At 30.8% G+C, this 21829-nt stretch overlaps 1 pseudogene; it reads right to left on the bottom strand.

The window, feature by feature from the left end:
* Positions 1-13836: 13836 nt before the first annotated feature.
* LOC145260709 (5S ribosomal RNA) lies at positions 13837-13955 on the bottom strand (annotated as a pseudogene).
* Positions 13956-21829: the final 7874 nt, after the last annotated feature.

The raw sequence follows: 21829 nt of genomic DNA, 5'->3' as shown, positions 1-21829 counted from the left end.
ATTAACTACGCTGTTGTAGATTTTCCAAAAATCCCGGGTTCCTAATTTCTGTGCTTCGATGCGCTTTCCTTTACTCTGTGTCTAAAACTAAACAGAAATCCCACGAACAAAGCTTCTTTCCTAGAACCGCTCGTTTGTGAACAATACTCTTGGGCTGCTTCTCAGCTGACTATAACATAGTCATTTTCAAGTTCAATATAAACAAGATTTTGTTGAGCCGTCCTCTTAAATAATCAATTTCTGCCCAGGTTCCTCTATTGCTGCTCATCATGGTGTTGTCTGACTTCACACTAATTAACGCTTATCCTCGAAAAATAAGTGTAGGATGTTGGCACTGAAACATATTTTTTTAGTTTTTCTATTTCAACGAAAAGATTTGCCTTTTTTTTTTTTTTTTTTTTTTTTTTTTACACAGTGATCACCACTTATCAAGGCCCGGAAGCCACTCAGGGATAAGGGTAATTTTTTGCTTTCCGTTATTTCATCTATATTTCCCTGCTGATTTATTACAACTTGTGACTTATGGCATATCAACCCTTTTTGTGTTATTTTATGCCACAAAACAACCACTACTTGAAATTGTTTTGAAATTCTTGATATTCGTATTATCTAATTTTTTCGGACTACTGTTCTCATCTTGAGTGTTATTTTCACAACGTTTCGGCCGATGTAATCTCAGACCTTCTTGAAGTGTATCTTATTGAACTCAAGAATCGTTCTGTTGAACTCGAATCTTTTTGTCAAACTCAGAAATCTGCATGGAATTTCGAACAGAATCCCTTTACTCCCTTTGTTTCATCCACAGGAGTAGCATGCTCTCGTTCTGTCAGCCATGATTAGATAGAAGCTTTAATTCGCAATTTTATTTTTAGTGTCGCCCAAACTGAGGATTAAACCTTCCACCTTGAATGTTATTTTCACAGCATACCCATGGTATAATGGATAAAGTACTTTGTAAAATTCAGTTGTAAGTTACACCCTTCTAGAGATCGAACTTTCAATCTCTGGGTGTAACTTACAAATGAATTTTACCAAGTACTGTATCCACTAAACCATGGGTCTTGCGAAACGTTGTATAAACACTCAAGATGAGAGGAGTCGTCTAAAATATCCAAAAAATACGATATAAAATCGTCATCTGAAAAATCCAGCAAAATAATCAGAATGATGTCCGGGATTTCATTTTTGTTCACACCTCTTTTAAAAGTTAAGATCCCCCCCCTCCATATGTGAAGACTGTTAACATTATTCTCTGTGTGTGCAGCTCGAGATGACTGGCTTGCATTTACATTGACATCTGTGGTGCATATTGGGTATTGCCTCGAGGAAAAGAAATCACCTACGCATCAGCCCTGAAGCAATGATATCTGCTTGTTGGGAGAATATATACAAATTGGACGAAATCTGAAGGACATTTCTTACGAAGAACTGCCAGTCGGGAAAAGGAAAACCGCTTCAATTTAAGAATCTGACATATGGGAAAACTCTGCTCCTTCAATAACAACGATCTGTTCATATATAAGAACAATAGGTTTTAAAACACAGATTAGGTACGAAAATACATTATCGCCGAGCAGGCCTTCAAATGCTATATATGTGCCCGTGTATGCCTCTTGGAAATTGGGCTTTTTGCAACCATAGGAGACAATTCTTGACAGTTTGGGGCGATAACGCATATATACTCATCTGAATTAGTTCCTGTTTTGAAAGCCATACAAGGTAAATGGTTTTAGTTAATTTGGCGAACACACCGAATTACAGTTGTCGCTTTCTGGTTTGTTTCATTTCCAAACGTGCCTAAACAGAATTTCTTTCCGAGAACTCATCGTCTGCGAAAGACACAGATATGTCTAGATGGAAACGAAAGAAATGGGAAGAAAAAAGGGAGAAGTTTATGTTTACTCCTTTTTTTAAGGGATGTGGAGATGTACTTCCATTTAACTTTCTAAAATTTTGAATCTGTCCTTGAGAAAGCTTCAGTAAGATCCTGTGTGATAAGTGACGTGATGGTTTGATTTAGCAACGAGGTAATATTATTTTTCTAGTCATTTTTTATATGATACTAGAAAAAAAGCAGTGATTCGCTGGGTCACCTATTTAGCTCATAATAATTTGATAATCGATTTTGTAAAGCTAGTTGAATTTTAAAAATAAGACAAAATACAAAATTAGTCTCTGTTCGCTATATATCCTCTGTTCCCCTTCTCTTTCTTCCTCTCTCATTATCATTTTTTCTCTCCAACTATGGGTTAGATAGTATTAGTAATTGTGGTAATATTTCCTATTGTTTATAATGGACTGTTCTAACTTTCTATTTTATTAATTGTACCACCATTGACAGCAGCTGATAAAAAGAGCGGGAAAGAAGGGGGGGAAGACTGCATAAGATAAGAGTAGAGATAGTCAAACAACATGTAAGTGAGAGAGGGTGAGAGTGATAGAAAGAAACTTCGTAAGAGATGGGTGATTTGGTGATTCAATTGCAAATTACGACTAAACAAAATAATTATAATTAAATTTTTTAAACATAATTCAATCCCCAAAACCAAGGAATATCTTAGCATGTATTTGGTATGATTAAAATGTAAGACTAATGTTTGTGGATAACTTGATATTATCTGTGAATAATTTTCTCTCTCTCTTTCTCTCCCTCGTGTGTGTGTGTATATATATATATATATATAGAGAGAGAGAGAGTTAAGGGCATAATAGATTCACTGATTGATATAATTGATTTTGCGCTACGAAACAGATACTGTCAAGAATTGTATAAGTCAACTGAATTAAAGGAATAAATTATAAAATGGTCAACATCATGAATTTTGGAATATAACTTTTTGTCATTTATTCTCTCTCTCTCTCTCTCTCTCTCTCTCTCTCTATATATATATATATATATATATATATATATATATATATATATATATATATATAGTTTTAGAAGTTTTTTAACCGTTAAAACTATATAAAAAAACTTATTTCATTTCTATATTTCAATCATTCGTTGGAAAACTATTTAGTCAGTAAGTCATTTCATCACCTGCAATCAATGCATCAACTCGCTTTCTCGAATTGACTATAGTCCTAATGTTAATTTAAGGGATCATCAGTTGTTTATCATGAAACACTGTTTCGGGGATTTAAAAAGAAAACAGTGTATAAAATTATGGCTCCCCAGCAGTGTCGATCAAACACCACCTCCCTTAATTACAAGAACAAAAACAAATGTTACAGATATTAAATCTAGATTCCTACTCTTAATTAATTTGGCTAGCCTATTGATGTTATAAAAATGTCTTCCTTACCTGTGAGATTCGTCTGTTTCTAAATTCCAAATGGATATATTTTTTAATTTGCCAGTGTTGTATTTATACGACGAGGATTATTCCATTTTAATACCTTTCACCCCCTCCCCACTATGATTAGTACTTTATATATTTACATTCTTATTTATTTACATTCTTATTTATTTAAAATTAAAAATATATAAAAGTTATATATATATCACAATCACGTTGACACACCGGTTCTCGTCAGATTACCGAAGTTAAGCAACATTGATCCTGGCTAGTATTAGAGGGTTGACAATTTGTGGATTCTAGTCACTGTATGTTTTCTTCGCTTATCTCAGAATTGTTTCCTCGCCTTGCCACTGGTATTTACAACACCGATTTAAGAGAGGTGGGGTTGTAGATTGCGCAACACTTGCCACAAAAATTTCACACTTACAGTAGGTATCCATAGTGTGTCAAGACTTAAGAAAGCCTTTATATATAGAGAGAGATGGGGAGAGAGTGAGGGGGGAGGGAGAAACAATAAAGAAAGAGATAAAGAAAGATGGACAAACAGACAGAAGTGAAAATGGATATACACTGTATTAAATAAGAACAGAGTTCAAACACCATGTAGAGTGAGAGAGGTCGAGAGTGACAGACAGAAACTTATTAGAAGATGAATGAATTGGTGAGTAAATTTCAAATTACGGCTACTTAAAACAATTAAAATAGATTTTTTAAAAATATAACTCCTTCCCAAAACCCCAAAATATATTTTATATATTTTGTGTGATTAAAATTCATAACAGCAGAAAAAACAGTGCCTTAAGGAAACAAACGTTGATTAACTTAGCCTTAGTATAAAATAGTGAACAAAGAATTATTTTATTCAAGACAAAAAAAATATATACTTCCAACGATATAAAACCGAGGCAATAAAAGCAAACGAACATTGACCTAAAGCTTGAGCAAGTATCGTTCAGATCAATCGAGGATACGTCTTCATCACTCAGTCTGACAGTGGTTTTGCATTTCTGTCTTAGGTATCCTTCTGTTCAGTCCTAGGAGGTTCACCCTTCCAAGATTTGTCTTTTCTCTTTGAGAAGAGGTTAGTTTATTGCTAATCGCCAGAAGCGTTTCTAACGAGGAATGCCAATGGGATTGCTCATGCATTTTTGGTGGGCCAGAGTGCACTTCATCTAGTGCACTGCACTGGCCTAGCAAAAAACTTAACCTGACCTTGTGGCAAACCTCCTGCAGAGGATGTATATACATACGTCAACAGTGCTCAATACTTGAGTAGAGCTTTATGGAATAAATACATATTTATGACAAGCGTTTCATTCCCGGGGGAGATCATCCGGATGATTATCTAAAGGCTGATAACATACATAAAGTCTGGCTGAGTCGATATAGCAGAACATCTGTTTACGGCTTGACAAACGGGACACTTTGGATTCTCAACGAAGCCGATAATGTTGCACAGAGTCGCGTCCCCCGTGTGTCTACTGCTTGTCTTTGCGTTCACGTGTATCCGAGATGATTCTCTGTTTTGAACGTATCGGTGAGCCTATCCTCGACAGCGCAAGCACAGCTGCACTAGCATATATATATATATGTGTGTGTGTGCGCGCATGCGTGTGTGTACATGTAAGCGTGATTCACCAAACTGCATTAGGTGGTCGCCAGTGCATCTGCACCCTAGCACTGTGCACTGCAGTTAAACATTTTTTTTTTTTTAACGACAAAAACAGATGAAAAGGTGATTTCTTTTTTTTTTTTATCTCCCAGTAATTTTGATGCGGTGAATTTAAATTTTGGGACAGCTTTCCTCTATTACATCTTCTTCCTATTGATACCCCCCTCACACCCGCACACACGAGAACAGTCAGACACAAGGTCAGTTTTTAATTTTGGGGAAAAAAATCCAGCTCCCTAAAAACGGGCACTCAGCATTGGGACAAAAATAAAAATAGTCTCAGTCTAAAAGGATTTCTATCTCACTGACCGATGATAGAACAGATAAAGTGTAAAATCAGAACAGATATTACACGTTGATCTTAGCCACATTCGCGTATTCCGTCTTCCGCTTTAGATCAATGTGTATTTCTCTTTATCTATATATAAAGTTAAGTTTATATATTTGTATGTATAAGATTCATTCCTAAATTAATAAACCGATCATTATGAACTTTAGAACACAACTAGGGTATAAATGTGGGTTATTTTTAGTTTTAAGATAAATGCAAAAATGATTAAAGGAGACAGAAGACGTTTGTGAGGATTCAGTCACCCCAGAATGTTGTGAAATGAATTGTTAACCTATATTATAACTATTCTTTAAACTCTGGTTTCTATAGATTATTTTTAAAGGTCTTTTAGGGATAACAATCTCATTTAAAAATACAAATATATTAAATCCATATTAATATTCATGAATTATATCTTTTGAAAAAGTACATAAAAGTGGTGCAAAACTGTTCTACTTGGGAAATACTTTCTACTTGTCTTCAGAAAAATGTTCTTCTACTGTGTATAGATGTATTAACACTTATTTGTATTACAATTTATTAATTATTTTAATATATATATATATATATATATATATATATATATATATATATAAGTAATGTGATTTATAACTTAAAATTTAAAAATTTTAAAAAATTTTTAAATTTAAAAATCAAATTTTAATTAAATTAAAAATCAGTTTCATTAGAAGGAACAACAACAAAATCAATTATCTGTACGATCGTTTCGGAAATCCGTGCTTTTTATTGTGGTATACATGAAGTTATGTAGAACAATTATATATAGTTTTTTGGTAAGCAAGGTCTCCTCATCAGCAAATTTAGGAGGGTTTTTATTGAATTTAAAAGACACCATAAATAAACCGAGCATTAAAAGTAAGGCAGATGAATCTTTTAATTTTTCTTTTTTTGAAATCAGGAACTGTGTTTAAAGTAGTCATTTAGATGTTTGCTATAGCTTTTTATTTTTTAAAATACACTCAGCTCTTTAGACTATTGTTCTAATCTCCTTTAAATTATATATATATATATATATATATATATATATATATATATATATATATATATATATATATACGTTTTATCTTTTATTACCGTATTTTTCTGTTAAGTTACACTATTGTTTTTTTTTTGCCGTCTGTAGCTTCCTCAGACTTTTACAGAAATGTTCGTTATTATGGGATGAAAGAGTGAATGAGGTCGGGGGGGGGGTGCAAGGAGGGCGGAAGAAAGAGAGGAGGGGAACAAAGGGGAAGGTGGGAGGGGGCGCTTGGTATGGCAGTAATGTTTTAGTTTTGGAGTTTAAGGAACTTGTGGGGGAGAAGGGGAGTATGTAAAATTCGAGTCTTAATGTTAAAGTTTTTGGCGTCTCATTGGTGAGATGATTTCTTTATAAGTATGTCTTGACCTGTTGGGTATTCGCTTATGTTTGGAGGTGGGGGTGGCTATGATTCAGCTTATTTATTTAATTTTTATTTTGTTGTTAATTGTTTGGAGAGGGTTAGCTAGCGGTCACTGGCGCGAGCACACACATGCGCACGTACACACCTATATACTTAAAGAAACGCTCACATGTACACATACATCCCCGCACTGGCATGCAAATATATGCACCTGCATGCATAGACACCCACGTTGCTCCCGCTTACATCAAATTTTCCTTAGGGTGCTAAAATTGGGTGTGTGTGCGCAGGCATGAATGCGCTCATACACAGATACATACACGCATCAGCGCCCCTGCCCCCCAAGGAGGTGTATATACGGGCCCATATGTGCATATTGATTCAGGCATATCTGCACCCCACGCATACATGCAAGCGCATGCACACATACAGATACCAATACTCGTGAACACATACATCGACTTATATACACAGCTGCTCGCTCTCACACACGTATGTGGACAGCGGGCGCATATATTCTCACATCCACACACGTATACATAGGTACGTGCACATATACATCGGTACCCCATGTACACACGGACGCACACGTGGATGTACACGTGCGTGCATACACACACATACACACCCAGTTATACAGACAGTTATTAGTATAGACATATTCGTCTACATAGATTTAAATCTAAGTTCATTTGTGGGTACATAGGCGCAATACTTTCGTTCGGTGTAGACATGGTTATACATAGATATGAGCATAAACTCATTCCCAGGGTCATATACATAATATTTTCATTTTCATTAGTGGGTTTTTTTTTTTGGTTAGATGTGGGTGTACATGGGAGCGCCGGCGTACTCCTCTACATACATATACATACCCACAGATGCACGTCCACTAGCTAACCCTCTCCAAACAATTAACAACAAAATAAAAACTAAATAAATAAACCGAATCATAGCCCCCCCCCCGCCTCCAAACATAAGCGAACACCCAACAGGTCAAGACATACTTACTAAGAAATCATCTCACCAACGAGACGCCAAAAACTTTAACATTAAGACTCGAATTTTAAAGTAACCCCCTCCTCTTATTTTTTGCATATAAATTTATCAGTTTATTATTATTTGTTATTTATTTGTATTTTAATTTATAAATAATTTGTATACAAATATATTAATTATTTGTATATAAATTTATCAATAATTATTTGTATATAAGTAAATTATTTGTACATAACGTATTAATATAGTTATTTGTATATAAATACATTAATAACTATTTGTATATAAATACATTAATAATTATTTGTATTTAAATATATTAATACTTATTTGTATATAATTTAAAAATAAATATTTGCATATAAATTTATAAATAATTTGTATGTAAATTTATAAGTTTTTGTATATATTAACATATATATTATATGTTAATAATTTATATAAATTTATTAATTATTTTTATATAAATTATTTTTATATAAATTTATTAATAATTAATTGTTTTTAAAACATTAATAATAATTAAAATATACATTTAGTGATAATTATTAGTACATAGACGTATTTGTAATTATTTTAATATAAATTTTTAATAATTATTTATATATAAATATATTTATAATTATCTTTTATGAATATGGTAATAGTTATTTGTATATAAATGTTTCACCTACCTACAAATCACACTGAAAAACAAATCCGTGGTTTGGGGTTGAGCGAGCCTTTCTCACATCCTACCATATCTTATAAAGACCATCTTGGAAGGCAAGCTATTAGCACCTGCAACTAATACACTTTTTGACTAGTTATATTGCCGACATCCTCATCATCACAAAAAAGTTGTCAATATTTTCAACATTTTTACAATCAAGATCACCATCCACTGTTAAAAAAAGACAACCTAATATTTCCGTTCTACTTTTATTCCTTGATTTTTAACTTCAGCATCGATAAAAATGGCTTGATGCATACTGAATTCTACAGGAAACTTGCACATAATAACCCGTTTATTAACTTCAGGTCCGGCTTTAAAGGAAATCTTAGTTATGCACATGCATATGAAACATTCTCCACAACCACTGAAAAAAATTAAATACACAACTAACTTCCACCAACCCCATCTCTATTAATGGTTACCTACTTCTACTATATGAAACCTCAACAGTAAAAAAAAAAAAAGACAGACACGACACTCTCTAACATTTGCTTCCTCAAATACCTTTCTTTCTATGGCAGAATCTCCACTGGCATTCACAAAATTATTTAAAGAAACCCAAGACATTCACACTGGTACTCTCTTACAACACCTCTCCAAAAACACACTACAAACACACCTCAAAGCTGCTACATGACTAATGATCCAATTTCTAACACCTAGACCTGTGCACCAATGTTATGTATGACTTGCAATGTGCTAATGTGCTAAGTGTACTAGTAACATTTGCATAGGTATGACCACCAGGCATTTACAACTACGCATCAAGGAACATTTGAGCACATGTATCTCCTCCTTCTACGGACACAGCATCTCATGCAACAACACCTATCAGAACATCCAAATCAGCATCTTTGCCTTACTAAGAAACTTTGGTAATCTAAGAATTCTGGAAGCACTTCTCTCTAAACACAAAGCTGCCATTAACAACAAACTTGAATTTAACTTCTACATTATCTAACTAAATCGTCACATTACTTGCTAAAATTATTATTTTCTGTCGGCACAAAATACCCGAAAATCTATTAGGTCGACATTTCAAATAGTTTTTGTTTAATGTAAAAAAAAAAATACTGAAAAATTTATATTTTAGTCAGAGAAACCAATTATTTAAAAATTGTGATTGAAATTATTTGTGTTCTCAAAATTTAATGATTATTTATATTTTATTAGTTACGAAAATTCTATTTTGTATAAAAATAAACCTTTAGTTAGTGTTTCATAATTTTCTTAATTTGAATGTAGCAAATGTGTAAGGAAAACTTTCTAAAAAAAACACACGCATTCGAAAACTTTAGAATTTTAGTCTGAAATTTATATTTGTTTATCTAATCGATGAATGAATAATAAAAAATGATATATAGGGATGTCTTCGTTTTATTTCTTTACAAAAAAAAAACAGAAATTATTTTAAGAAAAAGAAAAGTTATTTAAAGTAAAGGAAAAGCTAAGAAAAGAAACTTATCTAAAGGGAACAGGAGTAATAATTTAATTTAAAGAAAAATAACATTATTAAAGTCAGGCTAGACTATAAATATTTCCAATTTCAGAATCTCGAGCAATATTTACGCATTACTTAGAAAAAAATAAAAGAAACGCGGGGACTTGACATTAGTCAAGTAAGTCTTCCTATCAAAACTGTACTTAGAATTTGTTTCCTTTTATTTTATATAAATAAATTGATAATTAGTTGCAAATAAAGTAATTATTTGTATATGAATAAATTAATAATTATTTCTATATTAATAATTATTTGTATATAGATAAATAATAATAGCATACAAATATATTAATATGTATTTTATATAATTATATTTATATATATATTCTCTCTCAGACAAAATTTAGCAAGTAAACCTTCAGAATAAAACTGACATCTTCTTCCAATTACGGGATTTCTTTGGATTTTACTTGTACAAATGAAAACTCTTTTAACTTTCTTGAAGTTTTACATTTGGATTTTACCGTCACTGGATTTTTTATCTTCCACCAGACTATCCATTAATGTATAATCACCTTTTTATTTACCATATTCCCTCTGCTTAACTTATTTTGTTTTCAAGTAAGATCTTTGACTTATTTGTTGTTTCATCAAATACTTCTGCATGTAAAATCCGATCCTGCATTTTGCTAATTCCTACCCTCTGAGTAGAAGGAGAGTATTTCTTCGAAACTCCGGATTAAGGACTATCCATTTATCTAGTGTTTCCTTTTCAGATTAAATATGTTTTTTAACTCATTTCAAAGTGTTTTTTAACATATTCCATTAATTGTTTGCTCATATATATATATATATATATATATATATATATATATATATATATATATATATATATATATATACTAGCAACTGTACCCGTCGTTGACTTTGTTCAAAAACAACCTACAGAAAATGGACGCTGATTTATGAAAGTATGATAGGTTATGAAAAGGAAGGGTTGTAAAGAGATAACTTCGAATTTGGGGGTATCAAAACCAAAGCTAAATATGATGAAAGTAAAAATAAAATAGATAAACCCCATAATTTATTATACCATACCTGTTCACACTGAAACACTTATCACAATATTCTGTGGATCTATATAAAAAACCTTGTTAAACTTTGTGACATATTTACATTCTATGGAGGTCAGGCGCGAATGAACACCCAATAATTTTATTATACCATTTCTTCAAACTAAAACCTTATTATCAAAGTATATTTACGCAAATAGATATGAAAAGTCTTTATTAAAGTTTGTGCCTATTTCCATTCTATGGAGGCCAGGCACAAACGCAGACTCCACAATTTTATTATACCATCCCTATCAAAGTATTATTATGTACATCTATATCAAAAGCACTTGTAAACGTTTTTTTTTGTTTGTTTTTAAATTTTTTATTTCCATACTTTGTGAACCAGGCGCGAACGTAGACCCCACAATTTTAATGAACCACCGTTCTGCCAGATCAAACATACCCATTCTTGTGTCTCGATATATCTATCATCTGTAATCAGTTTTTTTAAAATAGTCAACCATATAGGAGCCTATTCGTGACCACACACACACACACACACACACACACACACACACACACACACACACACACACACACATTCAGCTTTATATATATATATATATATAACCTTACTATAGGTATTGTATGCGCTTACGTAGAAAAGTGTAGTAACGGTGTGCAGAGGCATAGAAATAAATGACCATGTTTGGCGTGTGCCTGCTGTAAGGAAGCAGTGATGCGTGAACCTGAAACCCTTCAGATACAAGAAAACAATGATTATGCAAATTTAGACGCTGGTGGCAGAATAAAAAACGGATTTTTTACTTGACATATCTTTTGGTTTTTGCATGTTCACGTGTGCTTTTCTTGTTAAAGAAAAAAAATAAAAGGAAAAAAACTGCTATTTATGTGAAGAGCAAACTCCGTTGTGGAGAAAGAAAAATCCGACTGTAGTGTTTTCTTTTCAACTCGAAATAATTTATACAACAAAAATAGGAAATAATTGCCTAAATACATTCTTTAGGTCACTTAAATTATAAATTTATAAATAATCTTTCAAAAGGTATGTGGATATGTATAATACTTCAGGGAGCAGAACGCCCACCCCTGCACAGTTCCAAGTTATCCTTAGGCAAGGTGTAGCACGTGTTTGCCTCCCTCCGATATTCCAGAGGCTTACCATACAAAGAGTAGTCGACGCTCCTCGTCCTGATGGCAATCTATCTAGGAGAAGGAAACTCTGATAAAAAAAAACCTAACCGGATCAAAAAAGTCCGTTAGCCCTGTACGGTAATCTTCTAGTGATGGTTTCACAAACAAAACACTCGCTTTCAATTTTTCATATAAGCCAACACGGAAGTAGTAAGGCTTAGAAGTGTAATCATATCAGCTCACAGTTTGGTTTAATCAGAGATAGCAAAACATAAAATAAAATAATAATACTAAACCTTATATCTATAATCCTTACTCCAGTTTTAATCAAAATCCACGTCTCTTTAATTCTAGAAAAAATGTCTAAAATTTAAAACTTGCATAAATATACTAGATGAATATCAGTTCAGGGCGAGTAAAATGTTTCCAACAAAGATTTAAATCAAGATATGCTAACACTTAACCTTATGTCTAGAATCTTTGTTCCAATTTTAATCAAAATCCATTACATGATTTTAATTCCCAAAGGATAAAGAGTCTTATATATCTTCTAATATGCTTCTATAGCATATTAGAAGAGCACTAATTTCAGAAGAGTAAAATATCTCTTCAGAGATCTAAATCAAGATATAATGTCATGAAACCGTATGTCTAGAATCCTTATTCCAACTTAAATCAAAATCTATTACATGATTTTGAGTCTTGAAAATGTCTAAAGTTGAAGGCTTAAATTGAAATTCAGGTAATTTTACTACATTGGTGTCTGATGGCTATGGATCAAATTTAATATAAAACTGAAATATTTAAATTATGAAATCAAAGATTGTGGCCATATTATGTCCTTGAAAAATCCGTTGAAATCCCCACCCCCACCCAAAAAACCCCCCTGAAATTTAAGGAAAAACTTAATTACTGATGTATCGTAATTATTTACATTTTACATAATCAGAGATGTTTGAATTTTTTACAAAGGACTCCCATGTCCTTTTGATCAGCTTTACATGAAATCATAGCAAAATAAATATAGCACATTTGATCATCTTACGACTAGCAAGCTCTACTCCCAGATTCAGGTCCTGGATATGACCTTAAACTATATCCAGTGGTGAGGCCCCAGCTTGTGGGCTTTGGGGAGTGTAGAGCCACCCTTTAATTACCATTGCTCCCAGGTCCACTCTGACCCGGAGTGGTAGTACCTGTTATGGTCCCAACTATGGGTTAAATAGAAACCAACGTGAAAACAACAAATATATTCTATTAAAAAAATTTTTCTTAAATCTTTGGATTCGGCATTAAATAACCCGAAAAGGGTTGATATGCCGTAAAACAAAAACAACCAACCAGCCCAACCCAGATTCATAATCGGTTAACTAGTTTAGGAGTGAATCCATGCATACAAATATATAAACATATCTAACTTTATACATATATATCGCAAAAGAAAAAATAACAAATAACATCTACATAAATCGCAAGATATCCAGCAGTAACACGAGATAGCCCAGTGGTAGAAGTTTAGGTTTCTTTCCATGGCGTTCCGATTTCGAATCTTGCTAGATTCAGCCATTCTGATGTGTGTGTGTGTGTGTGTGTGTGCACTGAGCACCAACCCTATTCAGGGTTTTACTGGCTTCCTCCGAAGGAGGAAGTTTCATGGGAGTATGAAATTCACAAGTGGTCCCCAGTTGCATGTATATCCCCGTTAGGGGAGATGGCGACGTTAGGTTTTTGCAACTTTTTGCAGGGAGATGTCTACATCCTCCTACATACAGCACCTGGACTTCCCAAATTGGTCACCTATTTTAGTAATGACCAGGCTCAACGTTGCTTAACTTCGGTGATCTGACGGGAACTGGTGTGTCAACGTGATTATGCCGTATAGCCACTCTGATGAGTCGTAGACGACAAACACATGTCAGTGAATAATTATATTTTAAACATACGTATATATTTTACGACCACCCTACCAAAGCATATCGCCACTTGGACGTAAGGGGCTACTATTTGGGATCTTGTCTAGGAAAGATTAACAAGATATATATATATGAGTTTTTTGTGTATTGATATTCATATTACCGCCCCCTTTCTATTTTTTAAAAAGAAAATATAACTTTGTTATACATGGATCGTGGAATTGCATTCACTAGCAAAAGATCTAGCTAATTGCATATTCTTTTAAAAATTCATTTTAATTAATTTCTTATTAGTTTTTTCGGTTTTCTTATGGGATGATCATCTTTAGTTAACTATTACGTGTAATTATATTCATGCAGATATTCTACATGATTTATACTTGTGTAATATTTGCTTAAAAAGGTTATAGTAAACACAAACCTCTTTCTATATATATTTGTTTTAAAAAAAATTTGCCTAGCAAACTCATCTGTCAGTTTTTGGCCTACAGACATGAAACTTAATATATAGGGTATTCGAACCCATGCAAGACTTGATACTTGGATTTTGGCCGGAAAAAAATCGGTGCAAAAGTATGAAAATTAAAAAAAAAAAATGGAATTTGCTAGGTGAGGTTGACTGACGGCATTATGAATATGCATGCGTAACGTAATAGCTAATGGTTGATGTTTTAATTTTTAGACTTGCAGTAAACATGACATTTAACGCATACATTTCTATATTATCAACTTTTATATAAATATGACTTCCTTCATAATTTGTAGTTTTCAATTTATAGCCTGCCTATGAACATTATTTTGCTAACTACTTTCCTTGGAGGATAAGTGCCATTTTTGAAACTCTATTGAAAAAGGAAATTTTAAAGTTTTCAACTTGTTTTCCTCATTGAATAATAATTTGTTGAAATTTCTAATTTACATGTTTACAGTGTTTAAATTGAATTTTTACATTAATACTCTGTCTCAAATATTGAGCTTTTTCATCTGATTAAGGTTATCATATAAATGTTAATATTAGTATTTTAATATTTATACTTGCTTTAAGTTTAAGGAATTATTCAATTTGCAAACTTGAAATTTTTTTCAATTTATATATATATATATATATATATATATATATATATATATATATATATATATATATAAGGCACTTTGTGTGTGTATCTGTGTGTCTGAATTCGTTCCCTATCAACTCCAAAACGCCTGATCCAATTAAAAAAAATCACACATATGTACGTTTGTGAGTGTTTTTAGATGTGTTTTGTATTGGAATGCCTCCGATATGTATAGAAAATTGATAACTGAAAAAATCCAGTTAAAAAAAAAAGGAATAGTTTGATTTTGACCAAAGTTACCACCCTAATACAGATTAAAATCACAAGTGCATATGAGAAGGTTTATCACCACACAAGAAGAGTGCAACGTATAAAAGCAACAGTAGCTTCTTTGATAAGACAATCGTGTGTTCAAAGTTAATGTTTTGGTTCAGAGCATAATTGCACCATGATACTTGACTTTTGCATTTTAAAATTTAAGTCAATTTTAAACATTAATTTATAAGATCCTCAGGTTCTCTACAATGTCATGTAGACTACAGTGTATTGTGACCAAAGTCACTGCGGGAGGGCATGTGAAACTTCCTTGCAGTGCACCACAGTAGGTCCCCGACTAGAGCCAACAATCAATTGATTTGATTGAAAAATGAATTTGCCCATTTGGATGACAACAAAAGTATCGGAAATGTGGAACATTCGTTAATCCTCATTTAATTCCGGGCAACGTCAGGTCTTTCTGCTAGTATACACACACACATATATATTTAATTTAATGCCTCTTAATTAAGTGCCTATAAAAACTAAATAATAATAAAAATAATATATATACACATTTTCTAGCCGCACTGATGAGCTGTGGAACAGCGAAATAGTACTATATGTGGATGACTATATATATATATAAATTATAATAAGTTTACCAAGGTAATCAAAATGGTAAACTTGAAATATATTATAAATATTAAAGAGTTAATATTTACAAGTAAAGTATTCTCAACCAGATGTAAAAGCTCAATAAAACCGAAAAGGAAATAGAGCTTATAATATGAACAAATGATTAATAAAACATGTTAAAAAACACCTTGAAAAAGAGTTAAAAACATATTTAATTTTAAAAAGGAAGCACAAGATAAGTGGATAGTCCTTAATCCGCGGAGTTTCGAAGAAATACTCTCCTTCTCATCAGAGGGCAGGAATTAGGATTAAGGACTATCCACTTATCTTGTGCTTCCTTTTTAAAATTAAATATGTTTTTAACTCTTTTTCAAGATGTTTTTTTTTATCATGTTTTATTAATCATTTGTTTATATATATATATATATATATATATATATATATATATATATATATATATATATATATATATATATATATATATATATATATATATGAGAGAGAGATATATGAGATAATTTACATAAACTTTTGTTATAATTTAAAGCTTTTATTGTCTAAAAATTGAATTTCTTCGCATTTGGCAAAAAAAAAAAAATTGTTTCATGGAAAAGTGTGTGTAAATGATGTTATTGTAATTAAAAAATATATTTTGTGCGTTCCTGCTAGCCATATTTTTCTTATCAAAAATTACATTTTTGAAAATATGAATAAAAAACAAAACTGAACATTTAATTATGATGCAGTGTTTTGTTGTTTGACAAATCAAAGTGCTCAATTATTAGTGAACAAGTATCCTATTTGATAAAGAATACCACTATACATTGATTTGCTGGTCATTGATACCATAGATTGCCAGTGTTTTCAATAAACCGTCGGTATGCATGGCCGATTAAATGATATTAGAGTGTTATTTCTAATAATAATATACATAAAGTTAAATATAGTAAGATATTTGTAAGTTATTTAGTACTGGAATACACATCCCCCCCCACACACACATATCCGTGTGTGTGTATTCCACTACTAAATAACATAAAATATGTAACTATAATTAACTTAATGTATATTCTTATTATTACTAGATATTGCGTATATTTTTAGTGTTGGTCCGATTTCGATATTTTCCCTATTCCGAAACCATTCCTAATTCTAAAAAAACTCTTAAATATTGAATAATAAAAAAAAATTGAGGGGTGGGTGGAGGGGTTACATTACAATCCTATATATATATATATATATATATATATATATATATATATATTCACAATCATAAACATACACTTGTAGGGGAGGTAAACAATAGATTTTAGTTTAACTGATAGTTAAAAATCAATAAATATCCATCATTTTTTATGAATATCATTAACTGAAAATTAAGTTTTAAATATAAACAAACAAAAAACAATGAAACAAAAATTTTGTTTGGTTCAATGCATTAAAGAGACCTCATTTTTTAGATTCCTGATTCCGATTGTCATGAAATTTTATATATATATGTGTGTATATATAAGTGTGTGTATATATATATGTGTGTGTGTGTGTGTGTGTGTGTGTGTGTGTGTGTGTGTGTGTGTGCGTATATATATGCGTACGTATATATGTGTGCGTATATATATGCGTGCGTGTGTATATATGTGTGTATATATGTATATATGTGTGTGTATATATGTGTGTGTATATATATATGTGTGTGTGTGTATATATGTGTGTGTGTGTATATGTGTATGTGTGTGTGTATATGTGTATGTGTGTGTGTATATGTGTATGTGTGTGTGTATATATATGTGTATGTGTGTATATATATATGTGTGTATATATGTATGTGTATGTGTGTATATATATGTATGTGTGTGTATGTATATATAAATATATATATAACCTGACGAATCCTCTCGAGGATGAAACAGAACATTTCGTGTAGCTTAATTGTCATACATATTTTCACAACTTACTACTTAGCTCTACTCACATATTGAGTACTGTTGAAGGTAATACTGAAAAGAGATATACAAAATTTTATGTAGATACATGAAATATATATATATATATATATATATATATATATATATATATATGTGTGTGTGTGTATATATAACATGCCGATGTATTTGTAATTGTGTGTTTGTGTGTGATAGTGTACTCTGCTACTAGATGTGACGTATATTTCTGACAGATTTCTCTGTGTGCATACTCCGATCGTTTCCCTTGGTGATTTGTCTATGGATGTTGGCCAGAGATCGATAATGATCAGAATAAAATGGCCACTGCAACAGCTGCTGGTATATATTTATAGTACATAGATTTCCGACCACTTTACAGAAAAGCGAGACTGACCCACTGAGCATAGCGTTCAGAAAAAAAGATGGCCATTAATGAGATCCTTAGCATTTAAAGAGAATACTGTTTTAAGCAAAATATTTATTTTTAAACAGAATATTGTTTTAAGCAAAATATTTTTAAGGTGAGTATTATTTTTTAAAATAATGTTTTCATATAAATCATTATTTTTCAATAAAATATTATTTTTAAGCAGAATATAATTTTTACAAAATATTTTTTAAGAAAAATGTTTTTAAGCATCATATTTCTAAACAAATTATTTTTTAAAAAATTGTTATTTTTAAGTAAAATACTATTTTTCAAAAGAATATTTTTAAGCAAAATATATTTAAAATTATTATTTTAAAATAAATTAATATTTTTAAGGAAATTATTAACTTTAAATCGATTATGATTTTTAAACAAATTATGTTTTTAATTTATTATTTTTAAACCAAATATTATTAAAAAAAAATTATAATTTGTAGCCGGAATATTACATTTAAACAAATTATTTTTAAACAAAATGTTTTAAACGCATCATTTTCAAACAAAATATAATTTAAAAAAATATATAATTTTAAAACAAAATATAATTTTTAAACAAAATATTTTTAAAGAAATTATCACTTTTCGCCAGAATATTGCATATAAACTAATTATTTTAAAACAAATTTTATAAACAAATGATTATTTTTAAACAAGTCAATTTTAAAAAAAATTATTTTAAATTAAATATTTTTATACAGCATATTACTTTTAAGCAAATTATTATTTTGATATAATTTAGTTTTTGAAGAAACTATTATTTTTAAACCAAATATTTTTTTCAAGAAACTATCAGTTTAGCCAGAATATTATATTTAAAAAAATTATTTTTGAAACAAATTATGATTTTTAAATAATTATTTTTAAACAGAATATTGCTTTAAAACAAATTTTAATTTTAAAACAAAACTAATATTTCTAAACGAATTATTATTTTTAAATAAATTATCATTATTAATAAACATTAATAATAAACACATTATTATAAAATATATTATAAAAACATTATTAATAAACACATTTTAAAACAAAATTTTATTCTGAAACAAATTGTCTTTTTACCAATTTATTATTTTTCAACAAATCATTTTTAAAGTAAATTATTTTAAAAGAACACATTATTCTTAATGAAAATATTATTTTTAAATAAAATATTATTCTTAAAGAACATATTATTTAAAAAGAATATTTTTTAAACAATAGTATTTATAAAAATACTATTTTTAAACAGAATATTATTTTAAGAATATTTTAATGATTGGAAGTTTTCATCAATTTTTTCAATAAGTTAGTCTCACGAACTAGCATGATTACCGAATATTTACAGATCTGAATTTTTGCAATTCTGTCATATGTTGTGAGTATATCGAATATTTATGTATACTAGCAAAAAAAAAAAAAAAAACATGTCTTCCCTCCTGATAGCAATTAATCTAATGTAAGCCCTTTTTACAGAAAAATAAAATCAAAACAATATAAAAACAAACGTGTTGAATATAACTGTACCCTACTAATATATATGTACTAGTAACAAAAAGGTACCCACACTGCATGTAGCAATGACTCTAGCTGTATTCCTCTTTATAAAAAAGAAAAACAACAAAAAGATGGTTTACATGATGCATATTAAAATGTTGAGGAAATTTACTGTGTAGATTTTATTACTTACTAGCAGGCCGCCCGGCATTGCCCGGTTGTAAAAAAAATATATAAATAAATAAATATTTTAATTCATACAGAAACTGAGACATGTGCATGCGAGGATTACGTTTTTTCTAAACTGTTCATTTCTTGTAAGTAAAAAAAAAACAAAAAAATCCTTGAGCTGAAATCGAAGCCACAACCTAAAAACAGTAAGTCAAGTACGATAACAATCAGCAGAGTTTGACACGATCTTTAAAAAGTGTTTTCAAACTTATTTTTAACATAAAGGAATTTGTCATGTGAACCATTCACGCATGCGCATTTGTGGAACAGTTAGCAAACATAAAAAACCCGACGACCCCCACGTACCAATTTTTCAATTTTTACTCCTTAGCAGCCCATTTTTCCGAATAACTATCGATTATAAAGTTTTCTACGTGTCTGAATATTCTATATACCAATTTTCAAACCTGTACATCAAAAATCCACTGAGTATATAGGTTGAAAAGTGGCCACACACACACACACACACTTTTATATATATACTAGCAGTTCAGCCTGGCTTTGCTCAGGCTCTATATAGTGTTCATAACTTTATGTGCATATGTATATACATATTAAATTGTTTGACTCATGTCCAGGTAACAAAATTTCAAGTGTTTATACACAAAATTGGCGAAGGAATTTTATAGTCTGCAAAGGTCAACTCTTTCAACTTTGACCTCTTGACAGCCAAATTTTCGCTCAAAAACTATTAAAAAAGCTTGCTGCATGTCTGAATACCCTTTATGTAAAATTTCAAATGTTTAGATCCAAAATTGGTTGAATAGTTTGCTAGAGATCGCAAAGGTCAAATCTTTTGAACTTTGACCCCTTGGCAGCTCAAATTTTCAGCCAAAAACCAATAAAAAAGCTTGCCCTATGTCTGCATACACTTTATGTAAAATTTAAAATGTTTAGACCAAAGATTGGCTGAGTAATTTGGTAGACCGCAGAGGTAAATTTTAAACTTTGACCCCAATTTTGACCCCTTAAAATTTATTTTGGGCTCAAATCAAATTAAAAGGTTTGATCTATCTACATCTAAAATTTCAAGTGTTTAGACCCAAAATTGGCGGAAGAGTTTGGTAGAGTTTTCAAAGGTCAATTCGTTGAACTTTGACCCCTTGACAATCAAATTTCTGACTGAAAACTAATTAAAAAGATTTTCCCGAATCTCAATACCCCCTTATGTCAAATCTAGAGTCTGTAGACTGAAAATTGACAGAGTAGTTTGGTAGGGAAATGCACACACACACACACACACACACACACACACAATTTCACTTTTCTAGATATATAAATAGATTGTTACACACGATCTGTACATAATCGTTATTGCTGCATCTCTTGAACTTATTGTTTCTGAATTCGATGCAAAGCACCTGAAGAAGACTGGTTGGAAAAAGAATTGAAACCATGAAGATTAAGATACAAATCTGAAATCTGAAAATGAAAATTATTCATCTTCAAAATACGCAGAAATATTCATAATATTCTGCATGAAATACTGATGTTATTGTTAGATGAGTTACCGGCCCTGACCCTGATTTTTAATCAATTTTTTTTATGTTGTATTGTGAGAGGAGGTTGTGTAAGTGCTGTCTTTGCCAGATGAGTCAGAGACCTTGCCCCCGATTTTCTGTAATCAATTGTTTGTAAGGATTTGTTTGTTTTGTTATTTATTTATTTTCTTATTTTTTTTTTACGAGAATCGCTCTAGACAATGTATGAAGCACTTGATGTAAAGAACTTAAAAAACAATTCTACTTCAAAAAAAAAAAAAAAAAAAAACAGCCAATAAGTGTGCTATGGATAGATTCCAACCCAGAAAACAGCAA

The sequence above is a fragment of the Euprymna scolopes genome, chromosome 36 (assembly GCF_053919585.1).
Source record: "Euprymna scolopes isolate OS-2025 chromosome 36, ASM5391958v1, whole genome shotgun sequence".
In the NCBI taxonomy this organism is placed as follows: Eukaryota; Metazoa; Mollusca; class Cephalopoda; order Sepiida; family Sepiolidae; genus Euprymna; species Euprymna scolopes.
The sequence above is the reverse complement of the archived record's forward strand: the minus strand, read 5'-3'. Positions and strand labels throughout refer to the sequence as shown.